General features: G+C 33.9%; 1 non-coding gene across 1 annotated transcript; it reads left to right on the top strand.

The window, feature by feature from the left end:
• The first annotated feature begins 12991 nt into the window (after positions 1-12991).
• Positions 12992-13063, top strand: TRNAH-GUG. The gene has a single exon. It is a non-coding gene; the product is annotated as a tRNA-His (tRNA).
• The last annotated feature ends 903 nt before the right edge of the window (positions 13064-13966 follow it).

The following is a 13966-nucleotide window of genomic DNA, read 5'->3' as shown; positions in this document are numbered from 1 at the left end:
CTTAGGCTAAGAGAGTTCTTTTTCTTCTTTCCCATTTCTTTTCTTTCTTATCTACCAATTCTTTTTCTTCTTTCCCATTTCTTTTCTTTCTGAATTTATAAAAATTATTCTCTGAATCTTACCTTGGAGAAGTTTAATCAGCAACGTCCATGATATATATAAAGATTTTTTCTTAGCTTTAAGTTGATTGCCATCTTTTGTTTCAAGTGGCTCTAAAATTTATCATTGAACTAATAAAGGTTATAACTAAAGCTATCTTTATGACTGTTTTTTAGTGGTTGTTTTCTTTATTGTTTTAACCGTGTCTTTTATATATCCATAATAATAATTAGTCTTCAATTCCTTTAATTATTTAGCCGTGCAAATCTGTGCAAATTTGTTATTTCCAATTCTGATTTGTTGAGAATTATTAGGAGATTGGTAGCTTGATTCACTACATATTAGGACTGTTCACTTGTATATATATCACTGTAAACTAATATCAAATTTATGAATAAAAGTTACAAACTTATTCCTCTATATGGTATCAGCCTAAACGATCCACCCATTCCCTATTTCTTCAATTCAGGACGTCGTTCCCCACCCTTGCCTCCCATGGCCGACAACAACTCCTTCATTCCCAACCCCCATGAGCCATCCAAACCCCTTGCTTGCATCACTTTCACCAATGTCACCAAACTTCTTCCCAACAATTATCCTAATTGGAAACAACAAGTTGAAGCTCTCCTTGATGGCTATGATCTCCTCTAATATCCAGATGGATCTTTTTCGGCGCCGTCAGAAACGATCCTCACCGCTCCAACATCTTCGACGCTGACTCCGTCGGAAATGACCCCATCACTGCATCACTTCCGGTAACAACTTAGAATCCTGCTTACCAAACCTGGCGTCGACAGGACCGCCTTATATATGGTGCTCTCCTCACCACTCTCTCTAATGAAGTGTCCTCCCTGGTGTCTCAAACCAAGACCTCACATGATCTCTGGATCCTTCTCAAAAACACCTATGCCAAAGCATCTCGCAGCCATCTCAAGCAGTTAAAGGAACGTCTCCGTACGGCTTCCAAAGGTACCCAATCCATCATTACCTATATGCATCACCTAAAGCAAACTGCAGATCTCCTTGCATCACTTGGCTCTCCTGTTTCTGTTGAAGACATGACTGATTATGTCTTACACGGTCTCGACGACGGCTATAGAGCAATCATTGATGTCGTCAATGCAAGGGACACCCCAATCAATTTTGATGACCTCCATGAACGGCTTCTGATTCAGGAACTTTCAATTGGTGCTGCCCAAAGACAAACTCCTGCCCCGCTGACAGCCTTGAATGCTCAGGCTCGACCCAATTCCAATGACAAATCTCGGCATGGACAAAACCCTACACAATCAACTCAACGCACTGGCACTCGCAAACCTTTTCTCGGCCGCTGTCAGTGGTGCAACATCAAAGGTCATGTTCTCTCTCAGTGCAAAACCTTCCAGCAGCAGCATCCTAGTGTCCCACCGCCACCTCGTAACTCTCCGGCTCACACTGGACAGGTTCAGGTCAATACTGCAACTGTCAGCCCATCGCAACATGATTTTCTGTTTGACAGTGGAGCGACACATCACGTAACCAATGATCTCGATAATCTGGCGTTTCATCATCCGTACACTGGTCCTGACTCACTGTTTATGGGTAATGGTTCAGGTTTAAACATCACTCATTCTGGAACACTTTTACTTAATGATTTATCCTTGTCTAATGCTTTGTGTGTTCCTTCCATTAAACAAAAAATAATCTCTGTCTCTAAACTTACCCAACAAACTAACTCTGCTGTTGTTTTCCTGCCAAACTCCTTTTATGTGAAGGACTTGCAGATGGGTCACACAACCCATAAAGGCTCATGTGTGGATGGACTCTATCTCTGGCCCACCACCTCACCCTCCGTCCACACGGTTCGAACAGAATCCTCTGCATCATGGCATCATAGGCTTGGCCACCCTTCATCTTCTATTTTCAAATTTGTTAAGAAACATTTTTCCTTAGGCTCAAATAAATTTCCGCAATCCGATTGTAACTCGTGTCAAATTAGCAAAAGTCATAAACTTCCATTCCATGAATCCACTCTTAAATCTTGTTATCCATTAGAAATAATTTTCTCTGATGTCTGGACTTCTCCTATTTTATCAACTGATGGTCTTCGCTATTATTGCATGTTTGTTGATCATTTTACTCGCTATATTTGGCTATATCCAATGAAACGAAAATCTGATGTGCAAACTATATTTCCCAAATTTAAATCGCTAGTTGAAAATTTCTATCATCACAAAATAAAAATTCTTTACACAGATAATGGTGGCGAATATATTGGTCTTCGCCCTTTTTTACTAAATCATGGTATAAGTCATCATACAACGCCACCTCATACACCTGAACATAATGGAATTTCAGAACGCCGGAATCGTCACATTGCTGAAACCGGTCTCTCTCTTCTCCATCACTCGGGCTTGCCCCTCACCTATTGGCCTCACACCATGACCACCGCCGCTTATCTCATAAATCGCCTCCCAACTCCAATTCTTGGGTACCAATCACCCTATTCTAAATTGCTCAACATTAGTCCGGATTATCATAAGTTAAAGTGTTTTGGATGTTTGTGTTTTCCCTGGATTAAACCATATGCTAACCATAAACTTGCACCAAAGTCTGCTATGTGTGTTTTTGTAGGTTACTCGGCTGATCAACATGCATATTTGTGTCTCGATCCCACAACAGAAAGGATCTACACCTCTTGGCATGTGAAGTTCGTTGAATCTGAATTCCCGTTCAACTCCCTAGTAACTCACGCTAGTCCAAGTCCGGAGCAACAAACAGGCCCACTTCAACTCTCCATCTTACAACCCATGAACCCACCGGAAGATTCATCTCCTGCCCCTTCCTCCCCATCCATCACCAACTCCCCATATATGGCACAGTCCTCCACCGAACCCACAAACCCCACTCAATCTCCTCCTCCAACCTCACAATCATCCCCGCAACTCTCTGCTCCACCACCCCAAACCATTGTCAACCCAAATGGAGGTGGGATTATCACTTGGTCTAAAAACAACATTATCAAACCCATCCAAAAGCTTAATCTCCATGTCCAAGCCTCCTCTCCCATTGAACCCAACACCATCACCCAGGCCCTTCGCGACCCTGATTGGCGCTCAGCCATGCAAGCCGAATTTGATGCCTTACACCACAACAACACTTGGGATCTTGTCAGTCGGTCCTCTGATCAAAATTTGGTTGGCTGTAAATGGGTATTTCGAATCAAACGAAATCCAGACGGATCAATTGATCGTTACAAGGCTCGATTAGTCGCCAAAGGGTTTCACCAACGCTCTGGTTGGGACTATAGAGAAACTTTTAGCCCCGTTGTTAAACCGGTGACCATTCGCATTGTCCTAACTCTTGCAGTTCGTCAAGGGTGGCCCATACGTCAGCTTGATGTCAACAATGCATTTCTTCAAGGGACACTTAAGGAGGAAGTCTTCATGATACAACCACTTGGTTTTGTCAACAAAAACTTTCCTGATCATGTTTGTCGCCTCAAAAAGGCACTCTATGGGCTGAAGCAAGCACCCCGCGCCTGGTATACGGAGCTTCGCGTATTCCTGCTCTCCCTTGGTTTTGTCAATTCCACTGCAGATGCATCTCTTTTCATCTACCAAAAACCAGAGGTTACACTTTACTTATTAGTATATGTTGATGATATAATTATCACTGGAAATTCATCTGCAGAGCTGTCCAAACTCATTGCCACACTTGCTGCTCGGTTTTCGTTAAAAGATCTTGGATGTCTTAGTTATTTCTTGGGTGTCGAAGTAATTCCTTCCGCTGCAGGAATGTTTCTTTCACAAAGGAAATATATCATTGATCTGCTACATAAATCAGGCATGACAAATACAAAACCAGCATCCACTCCTTTGTCAGCGAGTGTTCAATTACTTAAGGATTCTGGTGATCTCCTACCCTCTCCAAATGAGTACCGCACACTGGTTGGAAGCCTTCAATACTTGAGTCTTACACGTCCAGACATCGCCTTCACCACTAACAAACTCGCACAGTTCATGCAAAATCCAAGAACGGCGCATTGGTCTGCACTCAAACGAGTGCTCCGATATTTGGCGGGCTCTTGTGACAAAGGCGTCTTTATCTCAGCGACTGCTCCTTTGACCTTTCATGCCTACTCGGATGCTGATTGGGCTGGTGACAAGGATGATTATGTTTCAACCACTGGTTACTTGTTGTATCTCGGTAACACTCCCATCTCCTGGAGCTCCCGCAAACAACGTTCTGTTGCTCGATCATCAACTGAAGCAGAATACAAAGCCTTGGCTGACACGGCTAGTGAACTATTATGGGTTCTTTCCTTGTTCACAGAACTTGGTCACATGCCCACTGCCAATCCAGTCATATACTGTGACAATCTTGGTGCCACAAATCTCAGTGCTAATCCTGTCTTCAACTCTCGGATGAAACATATAGCCTTAGCCTACCACTTTGTCCGAGAACATGTTCAACATGGCAAGTTTCGAGCGTCTTTTGTGTCTACCGATGATCAACTTGTTGATATTCTAACAAAGCCTCTGCTTCGCCCTCGGTTCGAATCGCTACTGTCCAAGTTGCATCTCTCATCCAGATTATACAACTTGCGGGAGGATATCAATAATAATAATTAGTCTTCAATTCCTTTAATTATTTAGCCGTGCAAATCTGTGCAAATCTGTTATTTCCAATTCTGATTTGTTGAGAATTATTAGGAGATTGGTAGCTTGATTCACTACATATTAGGGCTGTTCACTTGTATATATATCACTGTAAACTAATATCAAATTTATGAATAAAAGTTACAAACTTATTCCTCTATATTATATTGCTCTTTACTAATGTATTTTTTACGTAGGATTCTTATCACACAAGGAGTGAGTTGACACCTACTTTTTTATGCATTGGTAGATAAAATGTGACAAAAAAGGAAATATGAGATTAGAGTAAATCTAGATAAGCAGGTACACGGTCTCATTTTTTAGTGATTATCTAGGAAGTGAGTTTCTTTTGTCTTTGGCCAACAACAAAGATGCTTAATATAATTTGATTAATTGGTTGATTGGGATAGTACAAGAATTATAATGCGTAATTGGGACCATTTTGATGCCTTAGATTAAATGATCTAATCTTATATAGTCTTTCTGTGTACTACAAAGACAAAGGTGTTCATATGAATATTATGCCTACAAATCTATGATAGGTAGTTATTTAAATATTTGGACTCTAAACTTATGTTATGCTGTAAAATAGTATGAACCATAGATACGGTTCTGCTCATCAATCCTTAATTTTGCAGAAGTTCATTTTATAGAATTATAGTTTCATAAAATTCTATTTGAACTTCAGAATTTCGGAACTAATTAAATAGTTCTTCACATATATACGAATCTCCTTATGCTTTATTAAGAATGAGTGACTGTGTATTTGTGTGTATGCTTATCCAGGGACGGGACCCAATTCATCGACTTGGGACATATGCTCGCATTCATTTTAATTGTTTTGACTCAGGAAAGCTAAAATTGGTTTTCGGTAAATTCACTCTCCATTTTGTTGTTGCTGCAAGAGTAAATTCATTTCAATAGCCCTTTTTTTAGGCAAACACAACTCAAGGTGTATGAAAAAGAAATGTCCTTGACCAAGTCCTCATCCGCGACAAGCGCTTGTCCAACTTTCAGAGCAATGTAGTGACTCTGCGAAAGTGAATGAGAGGTTTCTATGAGGCAGTGAAAGAGATTCAGACTTGAATTTTTCTGGGTCATGGCCAAAATTCCTTTTTTTCTTAATTTTTTTATAAACTTTATTTGATGGGTAGTGTTTCTTCCAATCTCACTAGGGTGCAAACCCATTCTTCTTGCTAGCAGGTCCTAATGTGATTGAATCAGAAGAGCACATTCAGCGGATGGCTAAGAACATCAAGACTATTGCATCTGAGTATGTAATTATTTGTATTTATGATTATTTTTTTATTAATGGGAAAATAAATGTGATTTGATTGAAATCCATTAGAAAAAGCTAGTAGGAAGAACAAGTGTATATTTGATAGCTAACATGATCTTGAGTGTATATGTGTCTTTCAGAGTTGGAATGCTGTTGGTTTTCAAGTCAAGCTTTGACAAAGCTAAACGTACATCATGAAAAAGAAATGTCCTTGACCAAGCCCTCGTCCGCGCCAAGCGCTAGGCCAACTTTCAGAGCAATGTAGCGACTCTGCGAATGTGAAGTCAGGGAGATGTTTCTCTGAGGCAGTGAAAGAGATTCAGACTTGAATTTTTCTTGGTCATGGCCAAAATTCCTTTTTTTCTTAATTTTTTAAGAAACTTTCTTTGATGGGTAGTGTTTCTTTCAATCTCACTAGGGTGCAAACCCCCGTTCTTCTTGCTAGCAGGTCCTAATGTGATTGAATCAGAAGAGCACATTCAGCGGATGGCTAAGAACATCAAGACTATTGTATCAGTATGTAATTATTTGTATTTATGATTATTTTTTTTATTAATGGGAAAATAAATGTGATTTGATGGAAATCCATTAGAAAAAGCTAGTAGGAAGAACAAGTGTATATTTGATAGCTAACATGATCTTGAGTGTATATGTGTCTTTGAGAGTTAGAATGCTGTTGGTTTTCAAGTCAAGCTTTGACAAAGCTAAACGTATATCATGAAAAAGAAATGTCCTTGACCAAGCCCTCGTCCGCGACAAGCGCTAGGCCAACTTTCAGAGCAATGTAGCGACTCTGCGAAAGTGAAGTCAGGGAGAGGTTTCTCTGAGGTAGTAAAAGAGATTCATACTTGAATTTTTCTGGGTCATGGCAAAATTCCTTTTTTTCTTAATTTTTTTATAATCTTTCTTTGATGGGTAGTGTTCCTTTCAATCTCACTAGGGTGCAAACCCGTTCTTCTTGCTAGCAGGTCCTAATGTGATTGAATTAGAAGAGCACATTCTGCGGATGGCTAAGAATATCAAGACTATTGCATCTGAGTATGTAATTATTTGTATTTCTGATTATTTTTATTAATGGGAAAATAATTGTGATTTGATGGAAATCCATTAGAAAAAGCTAGTAGGAAGAACAAGTGTATATTTGATAGCTAACATGATCTCGAGTGTATATGTGTCTTTCAGGGTTGGAATGCTGTTGGTTTTCAAGTCAAGCTTTGACAAAGCTAAACGTACATCATGAAAATCATTTGGTGGCCTGGGGATTGTTGAGGGATTGAAGGTTCATATTTCTGCTACTTTGTTGCAATAATATCTCCTTGTGATTAGTATCTTGAGGATTCTAGGTGTTGTAATTGTTCAATAACATGAGACTACATTAGCTATGTTAAATTTTCATGACTTCAGTTAAATATGAGTAATATAAAGTTGTCTTATCCTAACTAACCGCCAAAGGTAGCTCGACATGTATGATAGTCATTTATTATGATTATTTTATAATGTAAAGTTTGCATTTGATGGGTGTATCAAATGAAAAATCACCGTTATTGTTTTCTTATAACTCTTAATAGTGTTTTTTTTAGGAGTAGAAATTGAATAGCTTCTTGTATCCTAACATAATTCCTATGTTGTGAGGCTCCCTATGTTGTGAGCCTCTTAGGCAACTTCTTATGTGTTTACTAATGGGCAGTTTTGGATAGTCTTTTTAATATTACGATGAGTTACGGAAATATGATAGAAAGAAAAGAAAATAGGAAGAGGAATTGTAGTGAATAATTTATCCCTCGTTTCATGAAAGGGAAAGGAATAAAATCTTCCCTTCCTTTGTTTGGTTTAATTTCGTGGGAGAAAAAGAATGAATATGTATGATGAGGGGTAAGAGAAATATAGGATAATTAAACAGTACACAAAATTTTATAGAATTTAATTTTAGTACAGTGCAAGTATAAATTTTTTATATAACTATGTTAAATATATTTTAAAATATTTATTACCAATAATTAATAATCTTACTATGCGTAACAATGTATAATTAGATAGTGTAAAAAAAATATTATGAATATATTTTAATTAGATTCAAAATATTATCCAATTTTTTTATCTGCATGATGTACACCAAATCAGAAATAAGTGCAATTAATTTTTCTTCTTTGATGTGAAACACTTTTAATAATAACATCATTAATTCTCAGTATCTACGTAATGGCAATAGCACAACCTCCAATAGGTTAACAAACATTTGGAATCTAAGGTTTTCCATAAAATAATTAATTATACCAATATGTATAGTAGGAGGATACTATCAAATTGGAATAGTTTGTGTGATATGGCTTTTTTTTTTTAATGTACATTTTCAACCTTTTATGCTCCCGGAAAGAGGTATATGCACCCAGACTTGTGAAGGTTCTGCTAATAACCATATTTGGCAGCAAGATGCACAAGTTAATCAACTTGAATCTGAAACAACAGGGTATGATTATGTTATTTGTTGTATGGGTGTATGCATATATAACTAGAGTATTTGATAATCAAATTAAGATTATTTTTTTTGTTGAATATAATCATTTAAGTTGGACTCACTTGAAACACAATTGCTCTAAGTATTATTTAATTAGTACTATATATTCACACTATCGTATTTATTGCTAAAATCCTGTCCATTACTATGATTATGTTATTTGCTCTACTTGATTTTTTGTTTTACTTGTGTTCTATATTGATGATGCTGGAAGCTGATGATGGATGCGATTTGGTGTAAATTTGTTTCCAGTTCAATTTTTTAATATTTTTTTACTTTTTAAAAAAATATATTTTAAGACAATTCTTAAAATGTAGACATTCTAAGAAGATCTTCTCATAAAATCGTCTTCGAATCTTCAATATTTTTTTAAAAAAGAAATATATTCTAAGATGATTCTTCAGAAAATTGTCTTGTATAATTTTTTTAAGATGATTTTTCAATAATTGTCATAGAAAATTTTTCTACGACGTTGACTACAATAACAATTCAAAACTGTTATTAAAAGTGTCTTAAAACTAATGTAGAATCATCTCTTTATAGTAGTGAGAGGATATATGCTCATATATATTATAAATTATATTTATAATTTTTTTAAGTTATATCTATAATCTATAATTTTCTATGTTGTGTCCACATTTAAATTATATTTGACATATTATATTGTATAGTAAATTATGCAGCTAATGCACAAAAACCTTGATGTTATGGCCGAAATAACAGTCGTGAACCTTTTTTTTATAAATCTTAGTCAAACTTTTGTAAATATGTTTTCTATGGATTAAGACCCTCTATAGGTTTGAAAGAAACTGCATGACATCTCAGCCATATCTTTTCATATCTTTTTGTCTTTGCTAATGTGATACTTCTTGAATTAACCTTTTACATACTAAAAGTTGTTCTTAATCTTCGAAAGCTGGTGTGCAAAGCTTGAGAAGCTTATTTCATCGATTAACCTTTTCTTTTTTATTTCTTAAATGTGATTCTTATATTTATTTTACCAAATACTTTTTCCTCCATCTTTTCATTTTATTCTGTATGGCTCAAGCTGAGGTCACAATAACCGAATGCAATGAAATCATATATTTTGTTGGTTCAATTACTTATTTGATTTTTATAATTTTATGGTTCTTATCTTTTTTTGTCCTTATAATTTGAAAGTGATTTTTGTAATTCTTATAGTTTACATTTTAATTCTGGTTTTTTAGTCTTTATAATTTGTATTTTAATTTTCTTTTAATCCTTATAGTTTAAAAGTGATCTTTTTAGTTGGTATACTTTATATTTTAATTTTATTTTAGTTCTTATTATCAAAATATGAGTAATATTATAAATTATAATTAATTTTAAAAATATCAATTAAATAATTTGTAACTAATTTATTGTAAGTTAATTTGTAATAAAAAATAATTTATAATTTATAACTAATTTGTAGTCAATTATTTTTATATATATTTTTTTGTAATAAGAACTAAAAAGTAATTAAAATATAAATTATAGGAACTAAAAATATCATTTTCAAATTATAGAGACTAAAAGAGAATTAAAATAGAAACTATAAGAACTAAAAAAAATACTTTTAAACTACAGACACTAAAAAAGAATTAAAATATAAACTATATAAACTAAAAAAATATCAAACTAAAAAGGTTCATACAATTATAAATGACTCATTTAACCTATTTTCTTTTATTGTATTTTTCTCTTAAGAGGCCTCTTATTGGAGTGGATAAGAATTTAACTTGGTTTGTTAAGCTTGCATTTGGTGTTATTTTTTGTTTGTTTTTCTTCATTTCCATCTTCTCAATTTTTTTTTAAAAAGATTGTTCTTTATTATCGTTCTTGAAAATAACATGATAAAAAGTTTACTGTTAAATAATTTCATGTGTTATTAAAGATTTATTTAATGAATATAATAAACAGTTAAACTTATTTGAGTAAAATTTGATTCTAATCATTATTTTTAAATCTATAATTACCATTCTTTTCAAGAAAAAACAATCCTTTATAACCCTTTACACACTTGATAGTGAAGAAATAAAAAAAAAAAAAATTAGAGTGAACAATGCATTCGGTCTATTTTGAAATGCGTCAACTATCTCACTATTGTCATCTTAGTTTTTTTTTTTTTCTTAAGAAATCGTTATTTTTTTTAAACTGTCAATTTTTTTTAATTTTAAATTTCAAAGTACTCCGATCTTTTATCGGCTTTTTTTATACTGTCCAATTTTTATTTTTATTTTAATAAACTAACAATTAACCATAAATCAAATTTTTAAAACACCTGTTGTCAAATTCATATTTGTTAATAACTGTATTGGATAAAATAATTTTTTTAACTCCTTTAAGCATCAACATTCTAAACCAACTATGGTTATTTAAAAAAATATATCTTTTTAAAGAAATATAAGAATTATTTTTATGACCCTTTATGCTCAAATTTGAAAACTTGGGTTTGTTCATGATCTTTTTGTCTGCTATTCCTTGATTCCAACCTTTGCGAATTCTGGTTTATGGAAAATGCAGCTCAAGTGTTTGATCTAAGTCCCCTCAAGGATATTGTTGTTTGGACTGCACTAATCAATGAGAATGTTAAAAACAAGACTCCTGTTGAATACTAACAACGGCGCAAGCTTCGCCGGCGCCGACGCCACCGGAAGATGGTGAAAGAACACGGATGAGAGACAGGGGAGAGAGGGGAAGAAAGGAAAACAAAAATTGCTGCCGAGGGTACACGATGTATAAACCACTTGTATAACTGGTTCAAGAAAGTCAACGGTGGAAGACGTGCTTGCCGTAAAAGATTTGACAGGTGACGATGGTGGTGGCCGGAAAACCATACACCATAACAATATAGACATTAAATCAATCAAAATATTACTATTAATGGTTCATAATGGACCACCTTAATAGGTGACCCACTGAAGCAATGTCCTAAAAATAATGTTACTATTCACTTCAGATTTTATCTTATGGTTCTCCTAATTTTAATAAGTCAATTTCGTAATCATAGAATGTTAAAATTAAATCTATTTTAATAAAATAAATAATAGAAATGTAACAAAATTTAATTATACAAATTGATAAACGAAAGTTTTCTATAAAAAATGTTAAAAATATTTTTTAATTTTTTTTTATGTAAACTAGTATTTTTGTATGTGTATTTTAAAAAATAAACGTGTAGTCCAATCTGAAACAAAATAGTGGCCGTGCATCCTCTCTCTTTTTGTACTCCAAACTGTTTTTTTATCAAATGTTAGATTAGGACGTGCAGCAGTGCAGGGTCCATATATAAGATTTTCCAAGTGATAATATAGGAGCTCATTAGTTGATGAAACATCATGAACTGGACTTGCAAAGAACTCAAACCAACAAATTTTACAGATATTTGGAGGAGAAAGTACTAGGTGATTTGGAGATTAACATGGTTTTGATTAATTTCCACATAATACATAAATGAGTATTATTTTTTTTATCCTAAATTGAAAAACTTGAATAATTGTCATATAAAAATTGGTTGAGGCTACAAACATGTGGTGGTGATTCAAAATTACCTAACAATTTCTCCTTTTTCATGTACTTAGACATCCATTCCCAAATAACAACTTTTTTTTTCAGAGTCCCCTCCTTGGTATGTTTTAACTTTTAACACAGGTTGACCCTGAGAGTTCCTCAGCAAGAAAGCAATTGAAAACCGAAAATACACACACATCATGTGGGCTTGAGCTGTGGAAGCCACTGTAACCTGAGGTGTCTAATTCTACATATAATACTATTAGTGAGAGTAAGACTAATTAATAAAGTGAAGTCAGAAAATAGCATTGATTGTGATCTTTTAAGTACCCAAAATTGCCTTCTTTTCTTAATTTGTTGAGGTAATGACACTTAATTCAAAATTGCTTTCTTTTAATCTCTTGATATGATCTATTGGTCATGTTTGATGTTAGATATGTAGTTATATTGCGAAAGCAAATCACACAGCAAATACGTTGGAAGATAGATAGTATTTAGATGTTCACGAAAACAATGATGGGACCCTTAAGGTTGGTTTCAGTTGCTGGAGAGATCTTCAAGATGTGATATAATCAATCTAAAAGAAGAAGAAGAAAATTGTCTGAGGAGTGCAAAAAAGTATGAATGATGGTAAGGCTACCACAGAAATTTCTCACAAGAAGTGCAAAAAGTATGATAAATAATATATGATAATTGTGGCTAAAAAAGAATTATTTTTTTCTTTCAAAAACAAGACTGATGACTCAATAGATAACTTATTACTAATAAAATAACATATAACTCATTATTCAGTTTAACCAATTTGAATTTGATATCACGTCTCTAGTGAAAATTGAAAATTCGCCATAACTTGGTTCAAAGTTGAGATCATTCTGATAGATTGAGATTGATATGCCCTTATGGGTTATAGATTAGGTACAACATATACACAATAACAAGCATGATGTGGCTGTAGTTTAGTGGTAAGAATTCCACGTTGTGGCCGTGGAGACCTGGGCTCGAATCCCAGCAGCCACAACATCAGTTTTTATTGTACTTAATATTTGTTTATTTTCTGGATTTTGAATTTTTATTTCTCAAAATGAGATTATGAGATTTGAATATTTGATCATCTCGTCGTTATTATTGCTTCATCTGTCATCTTTCAGACTTTATTTTTCCTACCCGAAAAATATAAAGCCAGCTAACTTTGAATTTTCTTATGGATTCATTACAGTTTTATTTTTTATTCATTTATCGTTTATTTCTTTACAGATTCAAAACAAAAGTTTTATTGCATTCTCTTTTATGGATAGTGAGTTCTGACCGCCAACTTGTATTTCCTCATACCATTTTTATAAGAAATAAATTCTAGTGTACTTTACATTGATTTTTTTTTTTTTTATGAAAAAGAACCGGAGGTAATATAATTTAGTGTGAATTTGAATTTTCCTTTGAAAATCTTTAAATTGTAATTTGAATAAAAATTTATTTTTTAATAAATTTTAGTCTGATCATGATTTATTTGACAATTATCTTTTAACCATTTAACAACATATATCTACATTAAAATTAAATTAATTTCAAATTGTTTAAATTGACTTAAAATGTAAAGTGATGTTATATTAAAAGAAGATCAACATAATATGGTGACGGGTTGTTTAATTATATAACTTCACTAAATTGTTTTAGCTTAGTTTTTGAATGAATTCTATCTCCTATTAAATCGACCTCAAGTTAGGGAGCACTAAGCTCATATAGTCGTATGCCAAGGGCAAGTTACCTTAATCTAGAAGCAAGTAAATGCACTTCTCTTTTATCATGGTAGAATTAGTAACGGTCACTACTAGTTAGTGACTACATAATTAATATCCTCCCTTACGTCGTCAAAGGGGTTTGTTCCCTCAATTTATTCATACAGTGAGCAAGATACTAGCTTGG

This window comes from Glycine soja, chromosome 8 (assembly GCF_004193775.1).
Source record: "Glycine soja cultivar W05 chromosome 8, ASM419377v2, whole genome shotgun sequence".
Taxonomy (NCBI): Eukaryota; Viridiplantae; Streptophyta; class Magnoliopsida; order Fabales; family Fabaceae; genus Glycine; species Glycine soja.
The sequence above is the reverse complement of the archived record's forward strand: the minus strand, read 5'-3'. Positions and strand labels throughout refer to the sequence as shown.